This window comes from Pseudophryne corroboree, chromosome 1, assembly GCF_028390025.1.
Source record: "Pseudophryne corroboree isolate aPseCor3 chromosome 1, aPseCor3.hap2, whole genome shotgun sequence".
Taxonomy (NCBI): Eukaryota; Metazoa; Chordata; class Amphibia; order Anura; family Myobatrachidae; genus Pseudophryne; species Pseudophryne corroboree.
This window is the reverse complement of record NC_086444.1, coordinates 546,660,376-546,676,841: the sequence shown is the minus strand read 5'-3', so window position 1 is coordinate 546,676,841 and position 16,466 is coordinate 546,660,376.

The window sequence follows — 16,466 nt, the reverse complement described above, 5'->3', positions numbered from 1 at the left end:
ATGCTCTGTACTATGCCATTGGGCATCGGCCTTGGCAGACGACGTTGCTGGCATTTCATCGTCTCGGCCATGACTAGTGGCAGCAGCTTCAGCACGAGGTGGAAGTGGATCTTGATCTTTCCCTAATTTTGGAACCTCAACATTTTTGTTCTCCATATTTTAATAGGCACAACTAAAAGGCACCTCAGGTAAACAATGGAGATGGATGGATTGGATACTAGTATACAATTATGGACGGGCTGCCGAGTGCCGACACAGAGGTAGCCACAGCCGTGAACTACCGCACTGTACTGTGTCTGCTGCTAATATATAGACTGGTTGATAAAGAGATAGTATACTCGTAACTAGTATGTATGTATAAAGAAAGAAAAAAAAACCACGGTTAGGTGGTATATACAATTATGGACGGGCTGCCGAGTGCCGACACAGAGGTAGCCACAGCCGTGAACTACCGCACTGTACTGTGTCTGCTGCTAATATATAGACTGGTTGATAAAGAGATAGTATACTCGTAACTAGTATGTATGTATAAAGAAAGAAAAAAAAACCACGGTTAGGTCACTGGTATATACAATTATGGACGGGCTGCCGAGTGCCGACACAGAGGTAGCCACAGCCGTGAACTACCGCACTGTACTGTGTCTGCTGCTAATATATAGACTGGTTGATAAAGAGATAGTATACTCGTAACTAGTATGTATGTATAAAGAAAGAAAAAAAAACCACGGTTAGGTGGTATATACAATTATGGACGGGCTGCCGAGTGCCAACACAGAGGTAGCCACAGCCGTGAACTACCGCACTGTACTGTGTCTGCTGCTAATATATAGACTGGTTGATAAAGAGATAGTATACTCGTAACTAGTATGTATGTATAAAGAAAGAAAAAAAAACCACGGTTAGGTCACTGGTATATACAATTATGGACGGGCTGCCGAGTGCCGACACAGAGGTAGCCACAGCCGTGAACTACCGCACTGTACTGTGTCTGCTGCTAATATATAGACTGGTTGATAAAGAGATAGTATACTCGTAACTAGTATGTATGTATAAAGAAAGAAAAAAAAACCACGGTTAGGTGGTATATACAATTATGGACGGGCTGCCGAGTGCCGACACAGAGGTAGCCACAGCCGTGAACTACCGCACTGTACTGTGTCTGCTGCTAATATATAGACTGGTTGATAAAGAGATAGTATACTCGTAACTAGTATGTATGTATAAAGAAAGAAAAAAAAACCACGGTTAGGTGGTATATACAATTATGGACGGGCTGCCGAGTGCCGACACAGAGGTAGCCACAGCCGTGAACTACCGCACTGTACTGTGTCTGCTGCTAATATATAGACTGGTTGGTAAAGAGATAGTATACTCGTAACTAGTATGTATGTATAAAGAAAGAAAAAAAAACCACGGTTAGGTGGTATATACAATTATGGACGGGCTGCCGAGTGCCGACACAGAGGTAGCCACAGCCGTGAACTACCGCACTGTACTGTGTCTGCTGCTAATATATAGACTGGTTGATAAAGAGATAGTATACTCGTAACTAGTATGTATGTATAAAGAAAGAAAAAAAAACCACGGTTAGGTCACTGGTATATACAATTATGGACGGGCTGCCGAGTGCCGACACAGAGGTAGCCACAGCCGTGAACTACCGCACTGTACTGTGTCTGCTGCTAATATATAGACTGGTTGATAAAGAGATAGTATACTCGTAACTAGTATGTATGTATAAAGAAAGAAAAAAAAACCACGGTTAGGTGGTATATACAATTATGGACGGGCTGCCGAGTGCCGACACAGAGGTAGCCACAGCCGTGAACTACCGCACTGTACTGTGTCTGCTGCTAATATAGACTGGTTGATAAAGAGATAGTATACTACTAATATTATATACTGGTGGTCAGGTCACTGGTCACTAGTCACACTGGCAGTGGCACTCCTGCAGCAAAAGTGTGCACTGTTTAATTTTAATATAATATTATGTACTCCTGGCTCCTGCTATAACCTATAACTGGCACTGCAGTAGTGCTCCCCAGTCTCCCCCACAATTATAAGCTGTGTGAGCTGAGCAGTCAGACAGATATATAATATATATAGATGATGCAGCACACTGGCCTGAGCCTGAGCAGTGCACACAGATATGGTATGTGACTGAGTCACTGTGTGCTGTGTATCGCTTTTTTCAGGCAGAGAACGGATTATAAATAAAAGTGGTGGTCACTGGTCACTATCAGCAAAACTCTGCACTGTACACTACTGAGTACTCCTAATGCTCCCCAAAATTAGTAAATCAAGTGTCTCTCTAATCTATTCTAATTCTAAACGGAGAGGACGCCAGCCACGTCCTCTCCCTATCAATCTCAATGCACGTGTGAAAATGGCGGCGACGCGCGGCTCCTTATATAGAATCCGAGTCTCGCGATAGAATCCGAGCCTCGCGAGAATCCGACAGCGTCATGATGACGTTCGGGCGCGCTCGGGTTAACCGAGCAAGGCGGGAAGATCCGAGTCGCTCGGACCCGTGAAAAAAAACATGAAGTTCTGGCGGGTTCGGATTCAGAGAAACCGAACCCCCTCATCTCTACCAACTTCTAGTGAGTTCAATGGCTCTGCTTCTGGCTGACAGGACACCAAAAGCTCCTGAGGGTGCTGATCGCTGGGTACGCCTAGATGCTCACTCCCGCAGCCTGCCATCACCCCCTTACAGAGCCAGAAGTCAGAAGACAGGTGAGTAGCAGAAGAAAAGAAGACTACTTCTTCTCCAGTGATGGCTTTCTGAGGTACCAAGCAGCGAATGGAACGCTGCGCGCCATGCTCCCGGGGGGGGGGGGGGGGGGGAGGCGCCCTGTGCAGCTTAAAATCCTCATTCAACACTGGCACATAAGGACATATAGTGCGGTGGCACTGTCCTAACCCCCGCCAGTATAAAAATTTAGTAATCCACACTGAGGAGAAGCGCGCCATTGCGGGGGCGGGACTACTTCCTCTGTCAGCCAGCACACTACTCAGCGCCATTTTTCCCTCATTCCATGCAAGGACACTGATCCTTCCTTCACCACTGTATCAGGTTGCAAAACAGGGGGGGGGGGGGCGAAGTTAAATTAGTGCTGTGTATATTTAAGTAAATACTGTTATATGAATAAAAGGGCGCTGCAGATCTGTGGGCAAACTTTGTTGTACAGTTCTCTGCTACTAACGCTGGGTTGTGAGCTGACAAAATCCTCTCTGTGTCCCTTGACAGATTTTAAAGGGGATCTGTCCCCTATAAGCCCCGGAGTGTCTGTGGGGTGTTTGCACATGTATGTAGCATGTCTGACAGGGTGGTCTTCCCCTGAGAAAATTTTAGTAGGGGACAGATGTATGTATATGTGTGTGTATATGTACATATATATATATAATGTGGTGGACCTTCCGACACCGCTAAAAACGTTTTGTTTATCATCCACACCAGACCCCTCGGGGTCTCCTAACATTGTCTATGTAATGCACACTGATACCGACACGGACTCTGAATCTTGTGTCGACATCATCTCCTGCTTCTGCTAAATCTACTGCATGACGCTGGGACTCCATTACGAGAGTCCGCCCCAGTGGGGGAGTGCCTGACACTTTTCAGTCAGTTCTGGGTTCATTCTGGCCTGGACCTGTGGGTTTTACAAATAGTGTCCCACGGATGCGAACTGGAGTTCAAGGCGTTTCCCCACACCGATTTCAAATCGGCCTTACCAGTTTCTCTCCCTGACAGGGAGGTAGTAAGCACATCCATTCAAAAATTGAGTCATGATCAGGTAATTACCCTGATTCCCCTGTTCCAACAGGGAGGTTTTTTTTTTATTTATTCATGCCTCTTTGTGGCTCCAAAGCCGGACGGCTAAGTCAGACCGATCCTAAAACGGAAATTTTTCAATTTCTATCTGAAGTAATTCAAATTCAGGATGGAATCTCTCAAGGCAGTAATCTCCAGTCTGGAGGAAGGAGATTTCATGGTTTCAGTAGACATAATGGATGCCTACTTACATGTTCCCATTATTCTCCACGTCAGGATTGCCTGAGATTTGCAATTCAGGATTGTCATTACCAATTTCAGACGTTGCCGTTTGGTCTATCCACGGCTCCGAGGATTCTCACCAAGATAGTGGCGAAAATTATGGTTCTCCTTCGCAAGCAAGGAGTCATTATTATCCCGTACTTAGATCTCCTAATAAAGGAGTGTTCCAAGGTCAGGTTGGTGCAGAACATTGTACTATCCCTGACAGATTTCCTCAGCAAACACGATCTCCATCCAGGAGAGTGGGGCCTCCACCAAGAACTCTTCACAGAGGTGACAAGTCATTGGGGAATTCCTCAAGTAAACATGATGGCATCTCGTCTCAACAAGAAGCTTCAGAGATATTGTTCCAGGTCGAGAGACCCTCAAACAATAGCAGTGGATGCACTGGTGACACCGTGGGTGTTTCAGTCAGTGTATGTATTCCCTCCACTTCCTCTTGTTCCAAAAGTTCTAAAGATCATAAGAAGAACAAAGATTCGAGCAATCCTCATTGTCCCAGACTGGCCAAGGAGGGCTTGGTATCCAGATCTTCGTTAATTACTCATAGGAGATCCCTAGCCTCTTCCTCTACGCGAGGACCTGTTACAGCAGGGGCCGTGTGTGTATCAAGACTTACCGCGGCTGCATTTAACGGCATGGCGGTTGAACGCCAAATCCTAGCCTGTAAGGGTATTCCCGGTGAAGTCATTCCCACACTTATTCAGGCTAGAAAAGGGGGTGTCTAAACATTACCACCGTATTTCGAGAAAATATGTTTCTTGGTGTGATTCCAAAAAGGCTCCTACGGAAGAGTTTCAGCTAGGACGTTTTCTCCATTTTCTACAAGCAGGTGTGGATGCGGGCCTAAAGTTGGGCTCAATTAAAGTACAGATTTCAGCCTTATCGGTTTTCTTTCAAAAACAATTGGCCACCCTTCCAGAAGTTCAGACTTTCGTGAAATGCGTGTTGCACATCCAACCTCCGTTTGTGCCTCCAGTGGCTGCATGGGATCTTAATGTGGTGTTGCAGTTCCTTTAATCACATTGGTTTGAACCTTTACAGAAGCTGGAGTTGTAGTTCCTCACTTGGAAAGTGCTTATCCTGTTGGCCTTGACATCTGCAAGGCGGAGGTCTGAGTTAGCGGCCTTGTCTCACAAGAGCCCTTGTTTGATCTTCCACGAAGATAGTGCAGAATTGAGAACAAGTCAACAATTTCTGCCGAAGGTGGTTCCATCTTTCCATATGAACCAACCTATTGTGGTGCTTGTGGCCACTGACGCCTTCGTTGAGTCAAAGTTTCTGGATTTGGTCAGAACTTTGAAGATTTATGTCGCCAGAACGGCTCCTATTGGGAAAACAGAGACTCTGGGGGTCATTCCGAGTTGTTCGCTCTCAGGCTGCTTTTAGCAGCTTTGCACATGCTAAGCCGCCGCCTACTGGGAGTGAATCTTAACTTATCAAAATTGCGAACGAAAGATTAGCAGAATTGCGAATAGACACTTCTTAGCAGTTTCTGAGTAGCTCCAGACTTACTCGGCACCTGCGATCAGTTCAGTGCTTGTCGTTCCTGGTTTGACGTCATAAACACACCCAGCGTTCGCCCAGACACTCCTCCGTTTCTCCAGCCACTCCCGCGTTTTTCCCAGAAACGGTAGCGTTTTTTCACACACTCCCATAAAACGGCAATTTTCCGCCCAGAAACACCCACTTCCTGTCAATCACATTACGATCACCAGAACGAAGAAAAAACCTCGTAATGCCGTGAGTAAAATACCTAACTGCATAGCAAATTTACTTGGCGCAGTCGCACTGCGGACATTGCGCATGCGCATTAGCGACTAATCGCTCCGTTGCGAGAAAAAAATAACGAGCGAACAACTCTGAATGACCCCCTCTGTTTGTTCTGTATACTCCCAACAAGTTGGGTGTTCTGCTTCCAAGCAGACCATTGTGCGCTGGATCTGTGGTACGATTCAGCATGCTCATTACACGGCAGGATTGCCGTTACCGAAATCAGTGAAGGCCCATTCTACTAGAAAGGTGGGCTCGTCCTGGGCAGCTGCCGGGTGGTCTCGGCATTGCAACTTTGCCGAGCAGCTACTTGGTCAGGGTCAAACACTTTTGCAAAGTTTTACAAGTTTGATACCTTGGCCGATGATGGCCTCTAGTTTGGTCAATCGGTGCTGCAGAGTCGTCCGCACTCTCCCGCCCGTTCTAGAGGTTTGGTATAACCCCATGGTTCTAATGGTGACCCCAGCATCCTCTAGGACGTATGAGAAAATAGGATTTTAATACCTACCGGTAAATCCTTTTCTCTTAGTCTGTAGAGCAGGGATGGGGAACCTGCGGCCCTCCAGCAGTTGCTGAACTACACATCCCAGCATGCCCTGCAACCGTTTTAGCATGGCCAAATGGCAAAACTGTAGCAGGGCATGCTGGTATGTGTAGTTCAACAACAGCTGGAGGGCCAAAGGTTCCCCACCCCTGTCGTAGAGGATGCTGAGCGCCCGTCCCAGTGCGTACTCTATCTGCAGTTATTGATTGTGGTTACACACTTGTTGTGTTACGGATCTTGTCAGCATGTTGCTGTAATTAGTCATGCCGTTGGCTTGTGTTCTGTTGAATGCCACGTTCTGCGGCATACTTGAGGTGTGAGCTGGTAAGATGCTCACCTTGGTTTAACAATAAATCCTTTCCTCGAAATGTCCGTCTCCCTGGGCACAGTTCCTATAACTGGAGTCTGGAGGAGGGGCATAGAGGGAGGAGCCAGTTCACACCCTTTGAAAGTCTTAAAGTGCCCATGTCTCCTGCGGATCCCGTCTATACCCCATGGTTCTAATGGTGACCCCAGCATCCTCTAAGGACTAAGAGAAAAGGATTTACCGGAAGGTATTAAAATCCTATTATCGCTATTATGATATTACTATGCCAAATGTTTATTGCAACAAAATACTGTTTGGACTATTTACTAAGCTTTGGAGAGAGATAAAGTGGATGGGGATAAAGTACCAGCCAATCAGCTCCTAATTGCCATGTTACAGGCTGTGTTTGAAAAAATGTCAGGTACAGTAGCAGCTGGTTGGCTGTTACTTTATCTCCATCCACTTTATCTCTCTCCATGGATTAGTACTGTACATACAGTAGACTATTGTATGAGGTATTTTTTCAGACATTCTGTACCTAAAGGCATTACCCTCATGTGTGCTCAAAATCCAGAAAGCTGAATTTAATTCACCATTAATATAATTTGTTCTTAGTCGAGTGTCTCTGAAGAAAAAAGGCTAATGGCTTAGGTTTATGTAAACTCCACCCTGAAGGCCTGTATTTATGATCTATTGTCAGCAACCTGATGCTGGGATTTTCGTTAATGAGTGAAGTATTTAACTTCAGATAGGTAAGCGCTCTGAGAATATTGACTGAATGCCTTTCCTACAAAGTTCCTTAAGATGTCTTTTAAAATTCTCTACAGAGAATTTATTTTCCTGATCAGTCAAGTTATTACCTTGACAATTAATCTCATAGCATTAGGTGTTAAGTAATCTAAAATGCTATTTTAACAGAAGGTGGATTTGTATTGCATTTAAATAGAAGAAAAATAGGTTTCTTTTAAAAAATTTAAATTGTATTTGGAAAATATTTTTTTCTCACTTGTTAATTCACACATATTTAGATGTAATTTTAATACTATTAGATTAACCAATAATTCCTGTAAAGTCAATCTTTTTTAAGATAACATATTTATAAACAAATGAGTTGAATGGTGTTTTTAAGGGGTCTATTTACAGCAATAAAAAGCCCTGTTTCACTAAACCTCCTAATGATAGTGTGTGTGGACCCTTATTCAAAAGTAAAGCATTCAATACCTTTAATACCAAGAAATAATGACACAGAGACTTGAATTTGGCAGAAAATTGTTAGCTATTGATTGTACCCTAACCATTAGAAAAAACCTGCAAAGTAAAATTTAAGTTAACGTGCCGATTCAGCCGGCATATGGTGGAAGAAAAAAGAACGGCTATATTCAACTGACGATAACCTCAAAAAACATTAAAACCCAAACGATCCTAATTTACCACAAACCATACATAGGTAATAGGTGCCCGACTCAGACCTCCACGCTGACTGCCCACCTGGATGGGTGATGACGCTGCCCCCTGATGGGTGATCTAGCGGCCTTAAAAGTCAATGGAGGTGAGTGCACCTAAACCACACCAATACTGTAAACAACTGCAACTAACAAGTCAAATTACAACCTGCCGTTCTTTTCCGCCGACAAATAGCCAACGATAACACGCGCTAACAATTCAGAGCCAAGGCACTCCGTGCCAAAACCTCTACCAAATGGGGTGGGAGGGCGGGAAGGAAAACCAGCAGCAAGAGAGACCAAGCTAGGCTATACATCCCTATATATACTGATCCCTCCCCTCTCTAACATTGGCTGTACTTTTCAGCACAGTTAGGTCCACCCCTCACAGGAGGTTTAACTCTCTCCATTCCTATGCTGTCATTTCGCTCTCCTAAACCTCCTAATGATAGTGTGTGGACCCTTATTCAAAAGTAAAGCATTCAATACCTTTAATACCAAGAAATAATGACACCGAGACTTGAATTTGGCAGAAATTTTTTAGCTATTTATTGTACCCTAACCATTAGAAAAAACCTGCACAGTAAAATTTAAGTTAACGTGCCGATTCAGCCGGCATATGGTGGCAGAAAAAAGAACGGCTATATTCAACTGACGATAACCTCAAAAAACATTAAAACCCAAACAATCCTAATTTACCATAAACCATACATAGGTAATAGGTGCCCGACTCAGACCTCCACGCTGACTGCCCACCCGGATGGGTGATGACGCTGCCCCCTGATGGGTGATCTAGAGGCCTTAAAAGTCAATGGAGGTGAGTGCACCTAAACCACACCAATACTGTAAACAACTGCAACTAACAAGTCAAATTACAACCTGCCGTTCTTTTTTCGCCAACAGCGAAAGACTCTTCCCAAGAGTCTTCGCACCGCCACCATACCCTCAACCTAACTCCTGCAACACCAGAAACAGATCCTCCAGGAAAAACAGCATCCCCTCCTTGGACAGATGCACACCATCAGGCCGAAAAAGGTGACTGTCACGAAACCGAATCCTAGGGTGGCGAACCACTTTCCCTCCGTGGGCCAACACCCACTTCGCCACCGCCGCATTCACCTTTTGCCTGGCCTCATCAATCGGGCGACCGTCCGCCACTCCTTGCCAACGCAACCTTGGCACCATCATAGAGAACACCAAAACACAATTGGGCCACGCTGCGGCCACACTGGCCAGATCCTCCATCATGGCCCACCGCAGCTCCAAAGATGTCCTCTTCCCCAGATCGTTGCCACCTAAATGGATAACCAGCACCCTAGGGACTCCATGCTCGCTGACCTGACTGACCAATCTACTCTTAAGATCTTTCCACATCATCCCCCGCCAACCAAGCCAACGAACGCTATGAGCCCTAGGAAACATCTGTGCCCCCTCCGATGCCAAAAACCTGGCTGCCCAGTAAACATAAAAGTGGCCAACCACCCAGATTGCCAAATCGTCTTCTACCCAACCTGAAGAGAAGGAAAGGAGTAAAAATCGGTTAATAAGTATCCGAACAGGAGTTTATTAAACGCAATTAACCTGAAGGATCTGCCAAAAGAAAAAAGGGGGTTTTCGTGTCTTGCAGAAGTCACGGCCTAGCTGATCTAAACAAGCTTCCAGCCAATCGAAGCATAACATAAACACACAACGGGAAAAATCAAAATAATATAACTAGAACAAAAGCGATTCAAAAATTGACGACACGATACTGCCTACCGCATCGATGACAGCCGGTAGCAAGGCCGCATCGATGGGGCGTCGCCTATCAGGCGGTGTTGGCGCCACGCGCGCCCACCCTTTCATCGCCTTTACCAGAAGCCCGCTCTTTGTCACGTCAGGGACACCCTTGATTTTATTCAAAAACGAAATCCCTGCTAAGTACCGGGACACCACCGCTCTGGACCTACCCGTGGCAAAAAGCTGCCAAATAAAAGAAAGCATCATCCGATGCCCGCTCTTACCTTCTTGACTACGTCCGCGGACAAACTCTTCCCACTCGCTCCAAGCTTGACCATCGCTAGACCCTCCAGTCCGGTCCGATCACCTGCCAGACATAACCGGGACATTGAAACCTCCGCTCATCGGCCTCGGGTGCCAACAAACTAAACTCTCCCACTGACCGCGTCACAACGTGTCGGCAATTCCGTTCTCAAGTCCTGGCACATGCTGCGCGCGGAACCATACATTCTTATGCAAGCATGTCAGCAGCAATCGCCCAAGCACCCTCAGAACCACCAGCGACTTCGCCCTCTGGTTATTGATCGCATGCACCACGCCCAGATTGTCACATCTAAACAAAATGCTGCGATGAGCCAGACGATCGCCCCAAACCTCCAGTGCTACCATAATGGGGAAAAGCTCCAGCAGCAAAAGGTCCTTAGTGAAACCTTCGCGACGCCATTCCTCAGGCCACGAGGCCACGCCCCAAGATCCCTCTAGGTAGCAACCAAACCCAGAGGAACCCGCCGCGTCGGTAAACAGCTGTAACCTAGCATTGTCAATCGTTGGGGCCAGCCAGATACGCACCCCATTAAAGTCCTCCAGGAACGAGGCCCAGATGGCCAAATCCCTCTTAATCTCGGAGGACAAACGAATGAAATGATGCGGCCTGGCACACCCCGCCGTCGCCCTCTCCAGCTTTCGGCAGAAAACCCTGCCCATCGGGATCACCCGGCAAGCCAAGTTCAAGAGGCCCAGCAAGGACTGCGCCTGCCTCAGCGTGACTTTGCGCGACATCACGAATTGGCAAATAACCTCGCAGAGCTTCGCGACCTTGGCCTGAGGAAGGCGACACGAGCCTGCCACCGTGTCGATTTCAATCCCCAAGAACGACAAACAGGAAACCGGCCCCTCCGTATTATCCTCGGCCACAGGAACGCCAAAGTGATAAAACAACGCTCGGATGCTGAACAGCAAGTCGCTGCAGCACGGCGAATTCGCCGGTCCCACACACAGGAAATCATCGAGGTAATGCGCAACTCCATGACCCCCTAAAGAAGACTCCACGCACCAATGCAAGAATGTGCTAAACCTTTCAAAAAACGAGCAGGAAACGGAACATCCCATCGGCAAACATTTGTCAATGAAATATTCCGCTCCGATCCGAAAACCCATAAAACGGAATGAGTCCGGATGCAACGGGAGCAACCGAAACGCGGACTCAACATCGATCTTAGCCATCAGAGCTCCCGGGCCGTAACTACGAACCAACTCCAGCGCTTCATCAAACGACTGGTACACCACCGAGCAGTGTGCCGGCGGTATCGCGTCGTTGACCGACGACCCTGGCGGGTAAGAAAGATGTTGAATGAGCCGAAAGGCACCCGGAGTCTTCTTGGGGACTACCCCCACTGGGGAAATTACCAAGTCATCCACTGGGGGCGAGCTAAACGGGCCCTCCATCCTACCCATTCGCACCTCTTTATCAACTTTCTCGCGCAAAATAGACGTCAAGGCGCGAGCGGACTGAAGATTCCGGAGAGCCTTGACCGATACTTCGCCCGCAACTGGCAAGCGGACACCAAACTTAAAACCCTGAAACAAAAACTGGGCGTCCGTACTATTCGGATACCAATCCAACCATCTGGACATGGCGTCCAAATTAATTGGCGTTGGGGCCCTGTTGAGCGATCCCGCTTGCGCCGGGTTTTGCGTAGCTTTGCTTTCCCCTCGCGCCTTGCCGATTTACTTTAAAACAGTTGGAGGCCGGGTGGAAGCCGCCACATTGCAAGCACGAATATCGAAACCGACACTGCTTGCCGAAGGAACAGGTCGCATTATTAAATGCGAAGCACTTCCCCTTCGCGGGGGCCTGTCCTCCCCCACGAATAGCAAACCTACCTATCCTACCCGGTCCCCCTTCCGCGTTACTCCCCTGGGCGGACGACCCTGTGCGTTGCCCGTCCACCCCCGGATTCCGGCGCTCCTTTGCGGGTTGAGAAGCCCGGGTGACCTGGAGCCAGACCTCCACGTCCTTGCAACCAAAGTCAATAATCTGTAAGCAGTCCTGCTTCTCTCGGAACTTCTCATCATACATCCGCCATTCGATTCCTGACGATGTGCGCTGCATATCGTGTATCAAGTGCAGGTATCGCATGACGTTCATATGTTCCTCAGGCCTATCTTCCAGATAACACGCCGCAAAGATGCAAAAACCGGCCAGCCAGTTGTCGAAAGTACGGAAAGCTTCAGCTCTGATGCCTTTCTTAGCTGTCGCTGCCTTATACTCCTTCTTCGCGTCTTTAGTCAGCACGAACATATCCACGTAATCGCCTCTGCAGATCTTCCTACGGCAGCTATCCCGCAACCCCCTCAACACTGCCGTATAATCACAGTGGACTACTCCCGTCAAATCACGGCGCTTCTTGGCCCTGCGAGCGTCCTCGCTAAGCCGCTTGCGTCTCTTCCGCCTCTCCTGCTGCCCTGCCGCCCTCTTAGCGTACTTCGTCGCACGCTTTTTTGCCCTAGTCGTGCTACTGATGTCGGACGCTTGTGACGACAGGGATAAAGAAGAGGAGGAACTGAGAGAACTGGAGCGCGCGCTGGAGCCCGACGCCGACTGCTCAACCTCACCTGACGCTGTCGACTGTTCGGACTGGGAGTCCTCTGGTGTGGAAACTTCGAAATCCTCCTCATCGCTCACGTCCACCTCAACCTCTCCGCGATCACCTGAAAAAGAAGACAAAGCACGGGACCCGGAAACCACTCCCAGGGCCTGCCTAGCACTTCGGGGCAAAGACGTCCCCACCTCGCGTCCGCGCTCCGACCGTACTGGACGGTGTCCCAACTGCGCCGTGGCCGCCCCCAGGTCACGGCAAGCAAGCGCTATTCGCTGAGCCGCTGACCCCAGCTGCGTACCGGACGCCCTCGCTACTGCGCACGCGCCAGAATGCCTTGCTGCCCCCGGGGATTCGGCTGCGGCCAATGGGCCCAATGCCACCACCACCGTCGACAGAGCCAACGCCAACTCTCCGGAAGCCTCCTGACTTCCCCAAAAGTCGCGTCCGGCACCGGCGGGAGCCCCCGCAGATGCCGGTGCAACTGTCCTGGCCCGTCGGCCGGCAGGCGCCGATAAGGGACCCAACGGCCAATGCCCCGCCTGGCCTGCTGGTGATCCGCTGGCCCCCCTGACCACAATTGGCGTGGCCCCCCACCAATCATCAATCCTATCCTGTGCCTGCTGGCCCTCACTATCGCTGCTGTGCCTGCCACCGGCCCCCCCCGCGCGTGCCCTCCCCCCGCAGGCCGGAGCTCTCTCCGTCTGCAGGGAAGGCACCTCTGCGGGGCTCAATGCTGCGGCGCCCTATCCTGGGACGCCCCCGCCGCCGCTCCCCGCCGGACTCCGGCTGTAAGGGAGGCAGCAGGGGAGACGTTGAAACTGGCTAGTGATGGGTAGTTCATGAATGATTAGTTCAAAATTAACTAATCTTCAAAGTGAACTAGTTTGTTCAGTTCACAGCTTTGGCAAAGATTAGTTCATCAGGAAGGAGGAGACAGACACAGACACAGACAGAATAGAGCCAGCAGCTGCATTAGGCTTCTCACTGTCTCATTCACTTCACTGGATTTTCACTTCCTGAATCTGATGCTGTAAAATGAAAGGTAAAAGTACAACACAGCCCAGCAATACAGATCTAATAAAAAAAATAGCATCTGCACTGCCTAGCCAAAGTCTACGTGTGTCTGTGAGTGAGCATGTGTGGTCATGCTGCTCACCTTTCTGTGATACAATCACTGTCCTATTAGTCTAGATGTCCAAACACTTGCTGCTGCTTCTGGTACTACTGGCTTCTGTGCATACTGCTGTGCTAAATCTTCTGCTGGGTGTTGTGTAGGTGCAGCAGCACTGTTGTTATTCAGCTCTCACTCAGCAACACTCACCAGAAGGAAAACCAGCAGCAAGAGAGATCAAGCTAGGCTATACATCCCTATATATACTGATCCCTCCCCTCTCTAACATTGGCTGCACTTTTCATCACAGTTAGGTCCACCCCTCACAGGAGGTTTAACTCTCTCCATTCCTATGCTGTCATTTTGCTCTCCAAAGCACTTAAAAAAACAGGGCTTTTCTTAAAACTGAAATCGATTCAGTTTATGAAATCCCTTTCAAAATCAAACCTCAGATCTCAATTAAAATGGAATACAAAATCGAACAGAACTTCCGCATTCCTTCCTATTTGGCCAAATGTATCACATGAACACTAATTAAAGGGGAAACTCTCTCTTTACATTGTTTTATGCATGAACACCTAACTGAAGAATAACATTTTATTGTATTTAAAAAAAAAAAAATACAGCTGATAAGGGGCCTAATTCAGCAAGGATCGCAAAGCAACAAAAATCGCCGAAAATGCAGAAAATCGCTAAATATGCACCATATACCACAAAAACTGAGAGAAAAAATGCAACTTCTGAGAGGAAGCAAAAAATGCGTATGCACTACGAAAGTAGGCATGTAGGGGAAGTACTAAAGGGCTGGACTCACAAAAACTACGAGCAGGGGCGTGTTGTGGGGCGTATGCTGATGTTCGGTAGGTGGTGCATACGCAATTTTTACAACTGTAGCCATGTTCATCATGACTACATCTGAGGTAAACGTGCACCCTCAGCACAGCTATGCGCACCTGTGCCTAGCCATGCCGAGCTGCGGCATTTGCCGCTCCCATGCACGTGAACGGGGCACACACATCCAGAAATACGCGGCGCGATCGCGCCTAACAAGGCGCAATTGCGGTAAGATGTAGCCACGACGAGAATAGCTACAGTTGTACAGTTGTAATCCCTGTTAGCATCAGAAATGAATGCTATGGTGGTTATGACTACCCCCCCCCCACCCCCCCCTCACTCCCATTCATCAGTTGCTCTCTTTCTTCCCTCTCTCACCATTGACGTGTAGATGCGTTTTTCTCCGGCTGGGTAAATAGGTCAAAATAGCAGATTTGAGGCGACAGAAGGGATGACTGGGTTAGGCAAGGTTAGTGGGTGGGCGGGTGGTCTGGGCAAACTCTGCATAGTCTCTTTATGCCTAGAGGGACGGGCAGTCCTTCAGCCATGGGTCCCCAGAGGTTTCCTCCACAAGGGGGGTTTTCCTCTCCTGAGTGCTGAAGGATGACTCTTCATGTGTCATGAGGCTCCTGCCATCTTGTTCCTCTTATAGGACAAGTTTGTAAGATTACTCTACCAATCTTAGTCCGAAATTACCTATTTTAGAATGCAGAGTAAATAATAATATGAATAGTTACAAAATAATAGTAATAATCATCATCAGAAGAAGAATAAGAAGTGGCTAAATTTTACTTGAAATAAAAATAGACATTTATTTTTTAAATATATTTTGCTTGAAGTTGTTTTTATTAATTAATTCTCTCAAAAGGTGAAGAAAGAAATGACACATATTTGGGGAGACAAGTATATTAGAAGAGTTCAGAATCATGCATTGTTTATTCTACACAAGAGAGTACCGGGCGAGGCAACCATGTTGGATGCACTACATAGGTTACACTGTGCGATAAGCAAAACATGGCAGTAAGGCATACAAAGGTAAAATAAAAAGCAACTAACAGTACACCTAGTTCTGCAACTTACACAGTAAGGAAAGTGGTCTTACTCTATAATTGCTTTTAGATAATTTTCTCTTTTATACATTTTTTTAAAGTCAGCTGAGGTGAAAATGACAAAAGAGGGTCCAGTCACATTTTGAAATAATAATAATAAAAACTATATCTGACCCAAAAATAAAAAATAAAAATGTATAATAATTCTCCAACACACCGAAGATGGTAAACTCATATTGTGAATTGCATAAAATATTTATATGAATCCCACATAATCACTGTTACACACTGGTTCTCACTGAGCGGAGGTTGAGACGAGAGGGTTGTCATTTGGCTTCCAAGCTGATGAATGTATGCAACAGATAGCAGTGCAGGATCACTGGAAGTGTTGTGAATCTCTGATAATCTCAGGTCTCTGAGGAGTTAAGTGAAAAACTACTGTCACCCACTGTGATGCTCTAAGACATTGACAAGATGGCACCGCACTTATGTACAGTATTTTGGGTCAGCAGCCATCTTGGTACAGGGAGTGAAGCCTCCGTGAAGGAACAGTATAGAATCTGCACAGTAACGCTCTCCCCTTTCAACACTTTTTACATACAAATAGGATAATAATGATAAAACCCTGCCAGCCACCAGAATGCCGGCAGGGGGCCGAGGACTATTCCCACTCGTGGGTGTCCATGACACCCATTGAGTGGGAATAGAACCTGTGGCGAGCGCAGCAAGCCACCGAGCCCACAATGTG